Source organism: Equus przewalskii, chromosome 1, assembly GCF_037783145.1.
Source record: "Equus przewalskii isolate Varuska chromosome 1, EquPr2, whole genome shotgun sequence".
Classification (NCBI taxonomy): domain Eukaryota; kingdom Metazoa; phylum Chordata; class Mammalia; order Perissodactyla; family Equidae; genus Equus; species Equus przewalskii.
Window position 1 is genome coordinate 28,786,428 of NC_091831.1, and position 13,340 is coordinate 28,799,767.

Here is a 13,340-nt window from a genome sequence, read left to right on the forward strand (position 1 = left end):
CAAAGACCTGGAGCTTTCTCTCTCCACTCCACTATCAGCTAGCCTGTGGGCACGTGACCCAAATTGAGCCAATTAATGCTCCTATCCAGGAAGATTTAAAGCTATAGGGACAGGTGGAAATTATTCAAAATGGGGACAATGAGGCTGGGAACACAGTGCCAGCAGCATTGAGTGCTTGGTGGCAGAGACACCAGTGGGGATTCCCAGCCAGAATGTTCTTGTGGTTTGACCTTGGCTGCATTTGCTGTCTTCCTGGTTCTTGCACTGCTTCTTTGGGATTTATGTGGATTCTATGAGCTACCCAAAATCTTTCCACAAAACTCTCTTTACTCTTTTATCATTAGGCTAGCCAAAGTTAATTTTTGTGCTTGCTACCAAGAACCCTAACTGGTACATAAATTGGTACCAGGCAAATGAAAGCATGCAAAAGATTATCAGGTGAATGGTGGAAGCAGGGATTGGTTATGTGGCTTAGTTAGGGCTGTAGGTCTATTGGGATTCAGGAATGGGAATTTGATAGCCCATGCCATACAATGCAAACCAGCTAATTAAATTACTACCTGTGGCCACCTAGAATGAAGTGTCCACTGAGGACAGGTGTTAGACCATATGGGACAGAGTATCTGCTTCTAAAACCACAGGACAGCTTAGAGAAATTGGATAACAAGCTCAAGCCCTAAATTCTCAGCTCAAAGTAATGACTTAAACCCACAGACTTTCTGTCATTGCTGAATATATACCTCATCTCTTGTAGCAACAGTGCTGGCATAAATGAAAACCAATTTCGGAATTTAATCCTAATGGTTCTCGAACTATAATGTTAGACAAATCACAGTCATAAAATTAGGACATTGATTAGAAAAAACTGGAACCCCAAGAACTGGAATAGGGCTATGTAAGAGACACTCAGAGGAAACCCTCAGCTCTCACTGAGCCTCCTTTCCCAGCTGAAGCAGCTCCTCCCCATTGTCTGGCAATGGTCCTCCCTTGACTGATGATGCTGTGACTTCTTCTTCAGTTACTTTGCAAGAGGACATCATTCATCCTCATGCTTCACCCCTCCTATCTAATATTTTCTCCAGATATGTCAAATCCCAGCATGCCAATATTTGGAGGTGGTTCGGTTTGAAGGGGTAGATAGTTGACGGAAACCAGGACTCTTAGCTGCTCCAACTAGAACACCAACTTCAGAATCCTTGATGAGTGTCCATACATCATTAAATTCAACCTGATCTAAAGTTAAATGTCAGAAACAGTATAACCTCAAAGGAATCTGGAGACTTATGAAGATAAGAACATTGGAAAAGATTTATTATGTGCAAACTGACCACCCACCCATTATGTCCCTGTTAAGGGCCCCAGATGTTTCTTTCTCAAAGAACTTGAAAAAGTACTTTGGTGAAGGAGATTACAGAAGCACCAAAAAGCACTTTAGTAAGCCATTCTCTGTAGGCTGGGGATGCTATTGGGAGGTGGTGTGTGGCTCTCTGTCTCACAGAAAATGAAGAACTCTGTGTACTTTAGATCAAGTAGCAACACTTATGTAGCAGAGGCAAATGAACGTAAATAACAGATTAGTCAGCAGAGCTGACAGGTACCCAATGGACAAAGACCCCTGACTATCATAATTATTTTTGCTTCCTCCAAGTGCCTGGAATCAAAATAGCCCACAAAGTTGCCACTTGCTCAGTATTTTTTTAAAATGGTAATGACTGGTAAATAGAGCCTTGAGTTGAGTCACTGTGGCAAAGAATACTAATTGTTTTTCCAACATCTATTTTCCCCTTCTTGCTCATAGAAATAGAACCTCTGATATTTAGCGGAACACATGGCTACCAAGAATAAAGACTACATTTCCCATCCTCCCCTGCAGCTAAGTATGGCCATGTGACTAAGGTCCAACCAATAGGAGTGGAAGTAATATGTATAATTTCCAGGTTGTGTTTTTAAAGGCAGGGGTTATACCCTTCTTCCTCTTCTTTCTCCATCCTGATGCTCAGAATATATAAGTGGTTATGGGGCATTTTGCAATGTAGACAAGGGCAATACTCTAGTGACGGTAAGAAAACAAGATAAAAAGGAGCCTAGGTCCCTGGATTGCCTTGTGGACTAGAGACACCATACTGGCCCTGGACAGCCTATGTTTGGACAGTCATATGAGAGAGAAATGAACTTCTATCTTGTTAATATCACTGTTATTTTAGGTCTCTCTTACTTATAGGTAAGTAAGTAACGATGATAGATATTAAGCCCCAATGATGGAGAATGTAGGCACCTTCCTCGATTACCAGACCTGAGTCATTCCATAGATCCAAAGCCCCTTCAGTAAAAGGAAGATTAAGTGTCCTTAGTGAGAAATTCTGTAATAGCAGCAAAAGAATGTTCTTTAATAATTATAACTATCATTTATTGAATTTCATCATGTGCTAAGCACTGTTCCAACTGCTTTACATGTATCAATCCATTTAATCCTTAGAACTACCCTATAATCCATATACCAAGAAAAGGTGATCAATATTGTGCAGCAGATACAAAAATTAACCCCGTATGGATTATAGATCTAAATGTAAAACTGTAAAACATCTAGAAGAAAACACAGGAGAAAATCTTTATGACTTTGGGTTAGGCAAAGATTTCTTAGAAAAGGCAACAAAAGAACTATCTATAAAAGAAAAAAATTAATAAATTGGACTTCATAAAAATTTAAAAACTTCTGCTTTTCAATAAACACTGCTCAGAAAATTAAGACAAGCCACAGATTGGAGGAAAATATTTGCAAAACACATGTCTGACCAAGGATTTGTATCCAGAATATATAAAGAGCTCTCAAAACTCAATAAGAAGAAAGCAAGCAATCCAATTTTTTAAATGGGCAAATGATTTGAATAGACACTTTACCAAGTAAGCACATGGAAAGATGATTAACATCTTAATCACTAGGATAACGCAAATTAAAACCACAATAAGATACCACTACCTAAAAATGGTTAAATATTTGAAAACTGAACACACCGAGTATGTTGACCAGGATGTAGAATAGCTGGAACTCTCATACGTCACTGGTGGAATTAGAAAATGGCACAGCCATTTTGGAAAACAGTTTGGCAGTTTCTTATAAATCTGTATGTACATACTTACCGTATTACCCAGCAATCCCCCTCCTGGCTATTTACCCAAGAAAAAGAAAACTTATGTTCACCCAAAACCCTGAACGTGAATGTTTATATTGACTTTATTCATAATTACCCAAAACTGGAAACAACCTTCAAGGCCTTCCACTGGTGAATGGATACACAAACTATGATACATCCATACAAGTGAATACTACTCAGCAATAAGAAGTAACAAATTACTGATACACTCAACCACATGGATGAATCTTAACTGCATCATGCTGAGTGAAAAAAGCCAGACTCAAAAGGCTGCACACAGTATGATTCCATTTACACAAAATTCTGGAAAAAGCAAACTATAGGGTCAGAAAATAGATCAGATGTTGCCAGGAACTACGGATGAGGGAGGGGTTGACTACAAAGGGGTATGAGGGAATTTGGAGGTGGGTGATGGCAATGTTATATATCTTGATTGTGTGAACTCCCCCTCACCCTTCAGCACCCAGCTGAGAGATCACCTCCTCCAGGCAGCCTTCCCTGTTTGCCCCTCCCAGGCTGGTTTTGGAGCACCTCTTGCCAGCTTCACCAAAAGGGGCATTCAGTACGCTATACTGTTAAAATTTGTGAGTTTCCACAGTGGTTACACAAATGGATGCATTTGCCAAAACTCATAGAACTATTCACTAAAAAGGGTAAACTTTATTGTCTGCAAACTATACCTCAAACTTGACTATGGGGGGGAAAAACTACTCTGCGAAGTAGGTACTGCTGCCCCCATTCTACAGTTTAAGAAACTAAGACACAGAGAGATTTCAAACCCACACGGTCCAGCTCCAGACCTGTGTTCTTGACCACAGAACTATATTGAACTTGCGTGACCTTCCTCCAAGGAATCCTCAACCATTCCCAGGGGAACTAAGCTGTAGAGAAAGAGAAATACTCACCCTTTTGAGAGATGATCAGCCGCTGCTTTCAGCTAACATGAACGCCCCATGGCCCATCAGTCAGAACGGAGGCTTATGGAGCTCATGAGATAGTTTTTCACTCAATCTTCCTTACAGTGGGCCCAGTGGGACTAAACCTAGTCCACAGCTATCTTCCTTTCTATCCTCAGGAACTAGCAAAAACCACACATTGGCAATCTGGTAGTTGGAAAGGCAAAATGGAAGCCCCTGGAGCATTCACTTCCTACTAAAATAGCAGATCAAAAGCTACCTCCTACGGGAATTGCAAAGATTATACTACAAAAGACTACAAAAGAGAAGACTACAAAAGAGAAGATGATGATTCCTATGCCATCTCCATTTAATTATTGAGAGATGGCAGAACACGGGTGAGGTTTGGAGAGAGTTCAGTTTCTATGGCACAGAAGGGTGCTGTATGGAGCCTGTGGCACGTCACAGTAGAGGAATTACAGTGGAGGCACCTCTCACGGCCCCGTAAAGAACCAAGAGCCTTTTTTTCCCCCTGAAAGAAAATAGTTGCTTACTGCAGGGGGACTAAGTCTGCTATAAATCACCAGTGTACATCAGCCACCAAGATGAACTGAGCTGGCTGCTATCTGATCTTCCCAGCCATGTGCTGGCTGTACCCTTTAGTGTCCATCATCGAGTGGAAGTGGAATCTGTGGAATCCGGTCCAAGTAGGTCCTGAAGGCATAAGTAAGCGTCCTGTGCAGGCCATTCACTAAGCCTGGACTAGGGTGAGGTAGGTAAGATACCTAAGGTGTAAAATTTATGGAGGCACTCACTTGGGTGCTGACCCAGTACTTGCGTGACCCTGAGAGTGAGTGTCTCCTTATATTTTTCACCATAGGCAGCCAACTTGCCTCAACCTCACACATACCACAGTGTGCCACCCCTCACTCCACATCTATCATCTCATGGGGAATACCTTAACATCAGATGATGGAAGAAGAAAATTTTCAAGTCTAGTTTATAGTGCAATATACCAACCCTGGTCAGAAACAGTCCCATTCAGGGATGGCTCTGAAAAACAACAGAGAAGAGAAGCCTTCCCAGTGGGCAGAGCGTTGGACGGTATCCTTTGTGGCTCACTCTGTCTGGAGGGAGAGACGGCCTGAGGTAAGGATCTGCGGCGAACATATGGGCGGTGGCTAATGGTTTAGACAGACTATTCTACAACACAAGAGGGACCAGTGAGGGATCTAGTGGAAGGTTTGGCTATGCCTTCGCTGAGCATCAAGCTTCTGCCAATACTATCGTCCACAGATTTACTCTATGCCTTCTAACTGTCTGATTTCCCACACAACATTGCTTCTTAATAAGAATTCATTCTGCAGTTAGAAAAACCAGACTAATATCCATGAGATTCACTCATCGTATTGATGTATTCCATCATCCAGAAGCAGCTGACTTTATAGATGCATGGAACGGTGTAGCGGACAGCACAGCTTGTGTCCTCAGACCCATTCTCCCCTTCTCCTGAGCATATGGATGTCCACCTAGAGACCACATTGCCCAGCCTCCCTTGTAGCTGGTTCTCAACAGAATGTGAGTGGAATCGATAGGTACACCTTATAAGTCGTCTTGTTAAACAGCTTACCTTGGAGTTGCTGCCCCCTCTCCTTCCTGCAGGCTGGGACCGATAACTTGGAAGGTACCCATTGAGAATGGCTCAACTTCCTCATTAGCTTGGGTCTCCAGATGTGTCATAGAGCAAAGCTCTCTCTCTTCCCTGGATGTCGGAGAAAAATAAACTTTTATCATGTTTGAGTAGTTGTGTTCTTAGGCTCTTTGTTAGAACAATTTAGTATTTTATGGTGGTGTGGTGCAGTACTTCAAGGATGAGGTATATGCTGTGAGCTAGTGATTAATAAAGGATATTATTTCTTCTATAGCCCAATTATACGGGTCCAAAAAGAGGGGGTGGCGCTTCCTACAAGTACCAGATGATCCCCTCACTTCCTGTGACTCTTGTTTCTGCTGGATTAGGGTTAGAAAATCCTTGAGGGAAGAAAATTCCCTCCAGGAGAAACAACAATATTTTTACTGAATTGGAAGCAGAAATTGCTACCAGGCCACTTCTGGTTGCTCATGCCAATGGATGAATAGGTTAAAGGAGGATTATGCAGGGCCAGCCCAGTGACACAGTGGTTTAGTTCCTGCACTCCGCTTCAGTGACCCGGGGTTCGTGGATTCAGATCCCAGGCGTGGACCTACACACCACTTTCAAGCCATGCTGTGGCGACAACCCACATGCCAAATAGAGGAAGGTTGGCATGGATGTTAGCTCAGGGACAATCTTCCTCACCAAAAAAAAAAAAAAAAAAAAAACCCAAAAAAACAAACAAACAAAAAAAGGAGGATTATGGGGTTGGCCAAGGTGATGAATTCTGAATATCAAGGTCAAATAGGATTTTTTTTTCTCTACACAATGGGCAAAAATAAGTACTCATGGAACCAAGTGGCTTCCTTGAGCTGCCTCCTAATGCTGTTATGTCCACTGGTAAAAGTTACTGGAAGACCCCACAACCCTTCATAGGCAAGAGCATCAAGGGCTCAAATCCCTTACGAATAAAGGTTTGTTTCTTCTCTGGGTACAGAATGCAAATTAGCCCACGTGTTGGCTGAAGGCAAAAGAAACAATGGAAAAAGGAGCAGAGACATCATAAATATGTAACAGAATCTCATATTGCAAAAAGAAAGATGATGGCTTTTACCTCTTGACCTTCTGTCACGTTAGACACTTATATATGTTAAATAATTTGTATTTTCTTCCAGTTCTAATTCCCTTGCTATTGTATTTATTGTTCTGTGTGATGATGGTTAATTTTACAATCTGGTTTAGTTCTCAGGTTGCAGAAGTCTGAGACAGGATTCCAACGGAACTAGAAGTGGAAGAGAATGAAGATTCTGAACTTAGAGCTACGAGGACTTGGATTGTCTCCCTCAGGGGCAAGTTGAATACATTCTGTATGAGTGATGCTAGCATGATGTTGGATGAGAGCATTTTGTGGGGGAAAGAACTATAAATTTAGAAAGAAAGGCATATGTGGTTATTAGGCAGCCAAAGGGGTAGACTTTATCATTTTATGGTGATTTTATCATTTTCCTTTATTATTATTATTATTTTGGTGAGGAAGATTGGCCCTGAGTTAACATCTGTTGTCAATCTTACTCTTTTTGCTTGAGGAAGATTGTCACTGAAATAACATCTGTGCCAGTCTGCCTCTGCTTTATGTGGGGCACCACCACAGCATGGCTTGACGAGCGGTGCTAGGTCCGCACCCAGGATCCAAACCTGCAAACCCTGGGCCACCAAAGCTGAGTGCACGAACTTAACCAGATGCCACCAGGCCAGCCCCAATCATTTTCCTTTTTTCAACCTAGCATCTGAACAGTCTTCCTGACTGGGGAGACTTTCCCCAAACAAGGTAAATATTGGTGGAGGAGTTCTAGTTTTTCCCATAGAAACCTATGGACTATGTTTGTCCCTTCCTCAACTCTGACAGCTAGTGCCTGGACTTGTGTCCTAGGCTTAGCCAATCAAATGATCCCACATGAGCTTTGAATCTTGAGGGAATAAAGTTAGTAGGGATAGAAGGAGACTGGGAAAATTGCACATAGTATATTCATGCCAAGAATCTAGTGACAAGGACACCAGCAGCAGTGCCCTAACCAGGCCTTAATACCTTGTGTTCCTGAAACAGATCTTCCTTAATTCTGCAGCCTTCCTGTGGATCCCATAAACTACCCAGTATCCCAGCAATAAAGTAATTCTTCCCTTCAGTTAGCTGAACCCAGACTTACACCTTGATGGGCATGAGGAAAATCCAGGATTCAAGGCAGGAGACTATTCTCTGCAAGCTAGGGTTGAGAAGTCGTCTCTGAACTGCATGTAGGCGAGAAGGGCTTCCGTCCTGTAATGGTTAGAGAGGGATGTTCTTTCCTACAGGTCCCTTTTGTGGACTCTGGTCATTAAGAAGACCCGTCTGTCAGGACAACTGGGGTGGCTATTGAAAGAGATCTAAAGGACTCAGCACTCCCACCCCCTACTCCTAGGCCAAGGGCCATAAAGGCAGCGATGTGGGGCAGGTTCAGCTCTCTGGGAGCAGCGGTCAGGGCTGGGTTAGCTCTGCCCACTGCCAGGAAGGTGAAGAGGAGGCAGCAGTGCTCACTGTGACAAACCTCACAGCACAGCTGCAGGAGAGCTTCCTAGTGACACAGGAGGGGGCCCGGGGCCTTTCTCTCAACGAAAAAGAACAACACCAGAATTCCTCTCAGCCTTGTCCTTCCCCGATCCCTCACGGATGCTGCAAGCTTGGCCAAGTGATGGGAGAACTCTTTGGAGGGTAGAAGGGGGTAAGAGTAAAGCCGGCTGATCCCATAGGGGCCCCTTGGGGCTGTCGTCTCTCGGTAGTGGAGTAATGCCCCCCCCCAGGTCCTCCTGGAGCCCCACAGGGCCCAGGACACAGGTAGCACTAGAGACAAGGAGGCTCAGGGTGGTGCATATTTGCGCCAGAGAGCCCCGGGAAAGTGCGTCTTTCTCCTTCCAGGTTCTCGCTCTGGAACCGTGCATCCTTCTCCTGCTGGCCACAGGATGAATCCTGACCTAAAGGACCCTGTCCCTCCTGCGGGTTTCCAAGAGCTTACCTTTCTTCGTCTGGGCAGGTCGGATCCCCGGCGCAGTACGGTGGTGACCGGTCGGGGGCGGGCTGAGCGCTGCTGGTGAGTCTCTGCCCCCGGAAACCCACAGCAGCGAATCCAGGGCCCGGAAGGTCCCCGGGTTGGGCAGGGCAGGGCCCGGAGCCCCTACAGCCTCTGCACAATCGCGCATTTTCCACAATTTCTGGAGGCGGGGACAGTCCGGACCGGCAGAAAAAGAAGGGCTCTTGCACTTTCCTGCCCGGGCTGGTTCTTAGGTCCCAAGAAAGGAAGAAGCCCGCAGGAGAACCAGATGGCAGATCTCGCTGAGGCCTGAGCTGCCTCAGACACGTGTCCCTGGAGCATACAAAGCAAGCCCTTCTCTGCCAGGGCCAAGGGCGCCGCCACTCAGGCGCCCAGGACAGCGCAGGGTGGCCGGATTCCCTCACAGCTCAGCGAGTTCAGGTCCACACGGCGGAGCGGAGCGACCCGCCTCTGAAGAAAGGGCCAGGTTTGCCGAATTATCCAGCCGCTGTGGGGACCATGCAGTCAGGACCGCACCAGCCTGGCCTACAGAGTCGCAGTCCGAGCTGGATGGAGGCTCGAGTTTCCCGACTGGTCGGATCAAAGCAGGCGGACGCAGGCTGCATTTTCTTTCCGGCCAACCCGCCCCTCGACACCCCAGAGGACTAGATTTAGGGAGCCGCGGTGCAAGATGTCCCTTCCCCCCAGGAACCTGTTTATTTGCTGAATTGAGGATCCCTGGGGCTGGGCTTCAAAATAAGAGCGCGTTTCTCACCCTTTTCGCAATTCTGGCGAATTCCAACCTGCCTCGGGAGTGTCCCCTGCTGCTGGGCCCCGACAGTCCCTGTGGCTGGCGGGGTGGGGGTGGGTGGACGCTTTGGAGTCGCTCACTAACCGTCCCTGCAGAGCTTTCCGCGGAGATTTCGGCCTGGACGCCGGCTTCAGGCGGCCCGCCCGCAGGAAACAGAGCTTTCCCCACGCCCTCAGCTGTCTCCGGCGCACCGCGGGGCAGCTCCAAGCAGGTGCCCGTTTGCAAGTTTGCACGCGGCGCGGGGCCTCACTGAAGTCCTGGGAACTCCTGTGAACTGGCGGTGACACCCGTGACAAGCGAGGAAGCTGGACTGCTATGTGGAAGGGACAGCCTCATTCCTGGGTAGAAGGCTCAGGAGTTGCAGGGGGGGGCCTCCCCTGAACTGCTCCGTTTGTGCAACCGAAGGCCCCAGGCCTTCCAATGGTCGACCCCTCATCGAGAAACATCCCTTAAGCACCACCGCCCCCTCACTTCTCTGCGCTGGAAGCCTCTCCCATGCGGATTAGGCGGGCAGATGTCGCACCAGCGCTGTAAACCCAATGCGAGGCGCTTTCGCGATCCAGCGCCCCTGCGCGCAGCGCAAGGTTGGCACCTCACTGCCCCCGAGCACAGGAGTTGAGGGCGCAGAGTCGACTTGGGGTTTCTGTGGGGTTAACAAACCGTCCTCTCCCTCTCCTCCTGCCCAACTCGCTACAGAATCCTCCCCAGGGCAGTAACCATGCAGTCCCTGCCCTGACCAGAAAGCGCCCAATTTCTGGCCTGAAATGGGAAAGGGAGAGAAGTCAAAGCCTATGCATATGAGATGGGTTCAAGGGTACAACCGTCTTGAGCTCGCGGGACTGGCTCCTGAAAAAGTGTGCCAACCCAGGGAAGCTGGTTTTCCCTTGACGGCAAGTGAACCAATCAGAGGACGCCGCGAAGGTCCTTACGTGTTTTTTCTACGAACCTGTGGGACTTGCCTCCCAGTCCGTGTGCCGTAAGGCGTGGCCATGTGGCCACCTGGGAACAGGTAGGTGAATGCGATTCTGCATTTCCCTGGACTGGAGGCCAGCACAGGGACGAGATCTGGGGACAGGCCCTGGTGTGTAACGAAGAGATCTTGAGGAAGGAAGGGGTAAACGTGTAGACTTGCAGCACGACTGCCCCCCGTGTGAACGCACGGGTCAGCCCTAGACCCAGCCCGAGAGTCTGACAGACAGAGGGACAGTGTGTGCCCGTGCACACGTGCAGAGGTGTGTGTGTGTGCCGGGGGAGGAGTGGTAAGTTACCACTGCTCTGCAGCGGCCCCACCCTGCCAGGCGCCGGCCCTCTGGGGCTGGGCGGGTCTCCCCTGAGTTGCCCTCCCTCGGGTCGCGGGTCTCCACCCACTCCCCAGGTCTGGACCCGCTCTCTCTCCGCCTGCCCCCGTGGGAGTCTGTGAATCTGCTCCTCGGGAAGCGCGGCACCTAAATACGCAATAGCCTCCCTTTGAGGCGTTGCAGAGGGAAAGCGCTCAGCGAGCAGAGCAGCCACGCGACTTTCCCGGGAAATCAAGCGTCTGGGAAAGAGGCGGGAGGGTGGGTCTCCTGCAGTTTGTAGGATCCGCCTCCTAACGCCTCATCCCGCCTGGGGCGTAGAAAAACTAAGTCAAGTCACCCTGGGGCGCCCTGCGCCGTTTCCGGAGCACCCGCGAAGAGCCAAGCGCTTTTACCTGCCTTATCTCCTTAGTCCCTTCGGTAATCCGGGAAAGGGTTGGCTCTATAATTTGGGCAAGGAAACTGCAGGCTCTGAAAATTTAATCAACTTGCCCGATGTTAGAAAGCAGAGAAGTCCAGCTCAAAAGCCAGGCTGATGTCCAAAGCCACCTCAGCAGCCGCCTGGAAGTGAAAGAGGAGTTGAGAAAGAGGGACAGGTGCAGAAGGAAGGGGAATGGGAGATCTAGGGGCCAAGCAGGTGACAGGGAAGGAGCAGGACACAAGATAACAGGGAGCGGTGAGGCCTGTGGCATGCTGAAGAGTGCATTTTAAAACACCCTATCAGAAGGTATCAACTGTGTCTGTATTTTTCATTTCTTTAAATAAAATGGAAAAAAATACTCTTGGGCAAATAAAATAAGACTGCAGGTCATATTTGACAGGCAAGTTTGAGGATCCAGGATTAGATCTCAAAGGGTGGTAGTTTAAGACCTCGGTCTTCCAGGCAGCTTCGGTGCCACCAGAAGTTTGTTCTAAACATGGAAGCTCAGGCCCAGCCCAGACACAATGAATGAAAATCTGCATTTTAACAAGATCCCCAGGGGATTCTTGCCCAAGTTAAGATTTAAGACACTGGCAGGAGCTCTTTATATATAAATGAATACCTCCTATATTGCATATAAAAGAACCTCCCCAGGGACACTCCGCCTAACCTCACCTCCTCTACTACTCTGGAGGAGGCAGAGAAGAAGGGAAAGCTGTGCTCTCTTTTCTTTCCATATTCTGACTGAATCTTACTGCTTACAGGTCGACATAAAACCCCTGCCAATGCTCTGACCTTCAGGCTGCACCCTCCTATCCACCCCAACACGCTTCTCCATCCTCCAGCCCAGAGCAGGCTCCCCCAGCTACAGGCTTTACACAGAGCAGATGGAAAAGGAGAGGAAAGATTCTCCTTTCTGGTTCTCTTGTCCTTTGTCTAATAAAGTGTGATTCACTCACTTCTATTTCTTATTTTCTGCTTGTTTGAGTCCTCCCATCCCGCTGACCCAGAGAGGGCGGAGGAGGGGTGGAAGAAGTGCACAGAACCCCCTTCCAATCCCAGAGGGCTCCTGGGAGGTGACAAACCCAGGCTGAGAACCCAAAGGATGGGTGCTGGATAGGTGTGGGGGGCAGGAGGAGGTCTCATAGGCCTGGCAGTGCTGCCAAATGGGTCCTGGAACAGTGGGCAGGCAGAGCCCAAGGGGGCCCAGTGGACTGGAGCGACTTGGAAGCATTTTTTTCCAGAGTCCTAGGAGGCAAATTCCCAGAGGACCTCTGAGCTAAGAACTTCTTCCTTAGAAGGAGACATCCCTTGAGGGGGCTGGTGGGGTCCTAGTCCTCCCCAAATCCACCACACCCCTGGACTCCCCCATCCCTCCCAGAGATGCTGGCTCCAGGGTTAGACTCTGGGTTGGAATACTGGCCCCACCTTTTATCAGCCGCCTGCTCTTAGGCAAGTGGCTTAACTGCCCTGGACTTCAATTTTTCTCGTCTATAAAGCAGAATAAAAGTACCACCTACCTCATAGGGTGGCTGTTAGGAATGTATTAATACTTCTAAAACCTAGTGAAGTGCCTGGATCACAGCAAGCGTTCAACAATGTTGCGTATTAATATGATTGTCGTTATTATTTTCCACGTGGTCTATTATTTTCCATCAAGGGTCCCTCGGACCCAAAGCTCCCAGGCCCTCGGCTCGAGATGCCGCTCCCCGCGTGGCCCCTAGAGGGCGCCCGGAACTCACTTGTCCTGCGTTTCTGCGTTGAAGCCCCTGGCCCGGCTCCCACTTCTGGGAGGCTGCTGAGTCGCCGCCACCGCCTCCAGCTTTTGGGTCTTTCGACTCCTCCCGCAGGAACCGAAGATACGTGGGCTCTGGGACCACAGGACGGAAAACGTGAGGGAGCCGCGGCAGCTCCCACCGAAGCCTCCTCTTAGGGCGGCACAAAGCAGGGGGCGCGCTCCCCACGCCCCCGCGCCGCTCACAACCTTCTCGCACACCCAAGGAGGCCGGATTTCCGCAGGCTTTGGGAACCAGAAGGGCCTTGCTAGGGTCCTCGGCCGGAACCCCGGGC

The 13,340-nt window shown here is 48.4% G+C and overlaps 1 long non-coding RNA gene across 1 annotated transcript; it reads right to left on the minus strand.

Moving 5' to 3' along the window:
* Positions 1 to 961: 961 nt before the first annotated feature.
* LOC139081795 (uncharacterized) lies at positions 962 to 11,962 on the minus strand. The gene is made up of 3 exons (XR_011537115.1): positions 8,729 to 11,962; positions 7,886 to 7,995; positions 962 to 5,810 (listed from the first exon to the last, which is right to left on the minus strand). It is a non-coding gene; the product is annotated as an uncharacterized lncRNA (long non-coding RNA).
* Between the last annotated feature and the right edge of the window lie 1,378 nt (positions 11,963 to 13,340).